Source organism: Coregonus clupeaformis, unplaced genomic scaffold (assembly GCF_020615455.1).
Source record: "Coregonus clupeaformis isolate EN_2021a unplaced genomic scaffold, ASM2061545v1 scaf0268, whole genome shotgun sequence".
Classification (NCBI taxonomy): domain Eukaryota; kingdom Metazoa; phylum Chordata; class Actinopteri; order Salmoniformes; family Salmonidae; genus Coregonus; species Coregonus clupeaformis.
In genome coordinates this window covers 58,833-65,000 of record NW_025533723.1, presented here as the reverse complement: position 1 = coordinate 65,000, position 6,168 = coordinate 58,833, and positions in this window count along the sequence as shown.

Genomic DNA, 6,168 nt, shown 5'->3' with positions numbered 1-6,168 from the left:
CAGCAGGTCTGTGTCTGTGGCCTCTGGGTGTGGCCTGGCTCCAAGGCCTGTGTTGATGTTGTTTACCTTGTTTTAGAGCCACCATCAAGACGTGCCTGGCTAGCCACCACGGTTCTTAACCGTCACGTTACGGTCAACTCTGCTGTGAAAGGGAAGGTCAGGATTATGAGGGTCTATTTGTTCTAGAGGTCCCATCAAATGTTCCTCTCTGCCCCCCTCCCTGCAGCCTGCTACCCATCTCCCTGCTCCCTCAGACAGCTCTGAACCGAGGGGTTGTCCACCCCTTGACCTTGTTCTGACCATGGCAATTGACCTCCAAACGGACACACTGACAGCTGGTGGTCAGCCATTATTGTGGTCATGAAAGTAACTGATGCAAAAAATGTACAATGTTACATAGAGAGAGCTAAGTTCTTTTTTTAATCAGTCTGTACTGAAGGACAGCAGAGAGGTAATCGTTGGGGTCAGTTCATGTCACCTTTTTATCCTTGAACCCTGTTTCACCCAGATAAAAGAGCACTTTTGTAGCATTGTTCTTTTAGAAACACTTAAAATCTCCCACCCCACTCTATGATTCATTCTGGATATGATCTAATAGGCCTATCCACTGACAAACATCAAACACTGCCTGGTCTTGTTCTTCATTCTCAGCTAATTTTACAGCTGGCAGCACTGACATTTTCATATTCCTATAATTAGTTGATTACCAGTAATGACCTAGACCAATTAAACCTAATTCATTGGCTGTTTAGTGAAATGCACACATTCCAAGGCAATGGATATCAAGACTGCATTAGGATGGAGATAGTCCTCAGGTGCCACCCTCATCCTTAAACAAGGACCTTCAGTGTGATATATATATATATATAAATAGCCTTCACTGTAAATATGCAGTGAACTCCAAAGGAAGCCCACAGTTCCATTTCGTGGCTTTTGCAGCACCGAATAAATGCACTGATACCATATCATCAATGCCCTGATACCATATCATCAATGCCCTGATACCATATCATCAATGCACTGATACCATATCATCAATGCCCTGATACCATATCATCAATGCACTGATACCATATCATCAATGCACTGATACCATATCATCAATGCCCTGATACCATATCATCAATGCACTGATACCATATCATCAATGCACTGATACCATATCATCAATGCACTGATACCATATCATCAATGCACTGATACCATATCATCAATGCCCTGATACCATATCATCAATGCACTGATACCATATCATCAATGCACTGATACCATATCATCAATGCACTGATACCATATCATCAATGCCCTGATACCATATCATCAATGCACTGATACCATATCATCAATGCACTGATACCATATCATCAATGCACTGATACCATATCATCAATGCACTGATACCATATCATCAATGCACTGATACCATATCATCAATGCACTGATACCATATCATCAATGCCCTGATACCATATCATCAATGCACTGATACCATATCATCAATGCACTGATACCATATCATCAATGCACTGATACCATATCATCAATGCACTGATACCATATCATCAATGCCCTGATACCATATCATCAATGCCCTGATACCATATCATCAATGCACTGATACCATATCATCAATGCACTGATACCATATCATCAATGCCCTGATACCATATCATCAATGCCCTGATACCATATCATCAATGCACTGCCTATGTCCTACTTACAGTAACTAGGATGTCTGATTTCGACTTCGGCAGAAACCGGGCTTACAATTTTTAAAGGAGCCTCATGATTTGGAGATAAACATGCATTAGGTTTAAAACAAAACAAAATTCTAAACAGAAACTAATTGATCCCTAAACTAGCTCCTCCCAGAACAGTTAGGCTATTGAAGTGAAATCATTTTGTTCCATTATGGTTGTAATCTATGGCTTCTCTTCTAAGAATGTAATACTCTTAATAATAATATGCCATTTAGCAGCGCCTTACAGTCATGTGCGCATACATTTTTTTTTTGTGTGTATGGGACCGAACCCACTACCTTGGCGTTACAAGCGCCGTGCTCTATCAGCTGAGCTACAGAGGACCATAATAACATTCCCATTATAAACTTTAGTGGTTTCCCATTAGAGTCATATATAACCCTGGCTAGTTCCACAACAAGCAGAGAAGGTTTCAGCGTAAAAAAAAAAAAAAAAAAAAAAAAACATCAATGATTGAGTTCTGCAGAGTTCACTCTGCAACCCAAGGGCAGGAGTAATTACATTAGAACATAAATAAACGAATGAATAATGAAATAAATAAATAAATAAATACATCTCAGTTCAGTGTAAACTCTCGTAATTTTTCTCGTTCATCTGTCATCGTGGGGGTCATTTTAAACAGCTATATTGTAATATTGTCCCCTTTTGGAATAACTTTACTGTTGGTCTTGCCTTGGATATAAAATGTACAGTTGAAGTCGGAAGTTTACATACACTTCGGTTGGAGTCATTAAAACTAAAATAAGGTGTATGTAAACTTCCGACTTCAACTGTAACCTACTGCAATAGAGGCCTTAACATTCATTCAAAAAGCATTTACATTGTTGTCGTTTTAAAAGAGCTCTAGTTGACTATTCAGTCACACATCATTTAGATAAAACATGTGCATGTCTAAACTGTTGGAAGCTAAAGGTGTTCAACGATCGACCACACATAAAAATAGCCTGACGCTAATACTGCTGTTGTTAAGCATTAATAAGCATACACGTAGATTATTATTTATTTTTTATGCGGATTGTTCAATCTTATTTCAACAGGAGGCTTTAGGCACGGGTCACTGTCAGTCTGTCACCGTGTCAGTCTGTCACCGCGTCAGTCTGCCAGTGTCAAAGCCAAAGGCGCGAGGCTGCGTGCATTCATCGACGGGATTTTAGAGGTTATTTGTTAACAAAGCTCGTATAGCTCCGTTAATCTCAGCATCCCCCGTGTTCCCCCCGGTCCCCGTGGCTAGTCGTCCCTATAGGCTGATTGATCATTGATCTCTGTTCAAACAGGTCGCCCTGGCCACTGTTGCTTTTGAATGCCAAACGAGTCATTCGCTCTCGTCCTTCGCATTGAACGTAATCCGGTAAACGAATGGGAATGGATGTCGTCCTCTCGGAGACGGGATAATGCCCCCCTTTCACTCCACACATTCATTCTCTATTTATCTTATTGACTCGCTATAGACTGGAGTAACATCAGTACGCTAAATGAGAAGGGTCGCCGCATTATTATGGTCTTAGCCCGGCTCTTCCCAAGGTTAAAAGGTTTTCAAGTTGATTTTCCTCACCATTTATTAACAAATATTATAAATTAACTTTGAGGGTTTATTATAATAATAAATAATAATAATATGCCATTTAGCAGACGCTTTTATCCAAAGCGACTTACAGTCATGCGTGCATACATTATTGTGTATGGGTGGTCCCGGGTATCGAACCCACTACCCTGGCGTTACAAGCGCCGTGCTCTACCAGCTGAGCTACAGAGGACCACATTATGTGATGTGATAATGAATAGAAGGAACTGTTAACATTTTACGAAATCATTTGAGATTTCTGAAAAGTTCATACGTAATTTGTGCATAATAAGCACGTTAAAATCTAATTTACAACAAAAAAAGTTTTCGGCTAAAATTGTCGACTATACTATTGAGATTTACATTTCACGAACGTGAATATAGAAATGAAATTCCAGACAGCCTTAGACAGGAAACTTTTGGAAAATCCAGCAAGACCTGTTCTCTGTTTTCATCAAACTAAATGACATCTTAGTTTCTATTTCTACAATGCAGCTTCATTTTCATGAGGCGCTTTAGATGAAAAGCGCTTAGTTAGGCTACAAACTGCCAGGCCTCCGCTTCTCAACCCCACCGAGTAACCTACATTCAACCCTAATGTTATATCTAGTGTGTTCTGGCTGTTAGAAAGCAAAGCAGGCGATCTTAACATCCCTTCCCTGCCGTGAGGCAGTCAGCCAGTGAACGGTCGAGGCCCAAAGCAACGGCCTTGATTTGTAAGGCACGACACGGGGAATGACATTTAACTTGTTATTATTTCCCTGAGAAGATTAATGATAAATTGTCTATAATTTTTTCTTAAAAGACTCAGATAAGGCCGCAGTGGTTTGGCCTGGAGGCAGAGAGCGGCCGCTATGCAAAGTGACAGGCAATTATCAGGGCCTAGTTTGGGATAATGACTTTACAATGAATCTTTTGATTGAAATGTAACTGGCTTGGCCCGGGGCCAAGTGCGAAAAAATGAATAGAAAAGTTAAAGAAACAATGAGGAAATATAAAATAAATCTCTCTCTACTCCCCCTCTCTTCAAATAGCAATAGGGCCTACGAGGTGCAGAAGAGATATGCAGATATTGATGGAAAAAATACTAAGTCATAGAGCGCTTGCAGCAAACATAAATTAGCATATTCAGGGTAAATATGCAGACTATTTACGATAATAAGGACGGATTATTCAATTCAATGAATGTTAAATAGATGAGGAAATAGCATGCATCTTATCTAGCCATGGCTCCTATTCATTTTAATCGCTTCCCCAATTGAACTCTTCATTTTCTTCTCTGTGCATTATTGTTGTCATTCCGGGAGCGGTGGCGCCCAGTGGCCGCGGTGATTTCAACTGGTCACGTGGTTTAAGTGGCATTCACTTTATTCAGTGCCGGGAACTAGAGGAAGTTGACGTCACGCCCGGGGCCAACATCATGATAAGATGTTTTCATTATGCAGAGCGGCTGATAGGCTACAAGATTATTCAGGCTCCTATGTGCATAAAGGCAAGAACATACCATACATCTAGATGAAATATAAACTGGATTTTCTTTATTCATCGCCCACACGTTTACTATGCGCAAAGACGACAGACCCAACTTTAACCTGTGTGTGTGTGTGTGTGTGTGTGTGTGTGTGTGTGTATTGTGTGTTTATATAACAGAAGGGTACTCAGGCAGGTTTATATAATAGAAGGCTTCTTAGTCAGGTTTATATAACAGAATGCTACTCAGGCAGGTTTATTTAACACAAGGCTTCTCATGTAGGTTCAAATGGCAGACTCTGCTGCCATCTACTGCTAGTTGTCAGTCTCACATCTGTTGTCGCATATAATGGGTTGTACTTTGAGTTTACAAAACATGAAGAACACCTTCCAAATATTGAGTTGCACCCCCTTTTGCCCTCAGAACAGCCTCAATTCTTCTCGGGGCATGGACTCTACAAGGTGTCGAAAGCGTTCCACAGGGATGCTGGCACTCCAATCAAATCAAATCAAATGTTATTTGTCACATGCACCGAATACAACAGGTGTAGACCTAACAGTGAAATGCTTACTTACAAGCCCTTAACCAACAATGCAGTTTTAAGAAAGAATACAAAAATAAATCACAAAAAAAGACAATATAAAATAATACAAAATAAAAGTTACAAATAATTAAATAGCAGCAGTAAAAATTTAAATAACAGTAGCGAGGCTATATACAGGGGGTACCGGTACCGAGTCAATGTGCAGGGGCACCGGTTAGTCGAGGTAATTGGGGTAATATATACATGTAGGTGGAGTTATTAAAGTGACTATGCATAGATAACAAACAGAGAGAAGCAGCAGAGTAAAAGGGGGGTGGGGGGGTGGATGCAAATAGTCTGGGTAGCCATTCGATTAGATGTTCAGGAGTCTTCTGGCTTGGGGGTAGAAGCTGTTTAGAAGCCTCTTGGACCTAGACTTGGCACTCCGGTACCGCTTGCCGTGCGGTAGCAGAGAGAACAGTCTATGACTAAGGTGGCTGGAATTTTTAGGGCCTTCCTCTGACACCACCTGGTATAGAGGTCCTGGATGGCAGGAAGCTTGGCTCCAGTGATGTACTGGGCCGTACGCACTACCCTCTGTAGTGCCTTGCCGTCGGAGGCCGAGCAGTTGCCATACCAGGCAGTGATGCAACCAGTCAGGATGCTCTCGATGGTGCAGCTGTAGAATCTTTTGAGGATCTGAGGACCCATGCCAAATCTTTTCATTCTCCTGAGGGGGAATAGGTTTTGTCGTGCCCTCTTCACGACTGTCTTGGTGTGCTTGGACCATTATAGTTTGTTGGTGATGTGGACACCAAGGAACTTGAAGCTCTCAACCTGTTCCACTACAGCC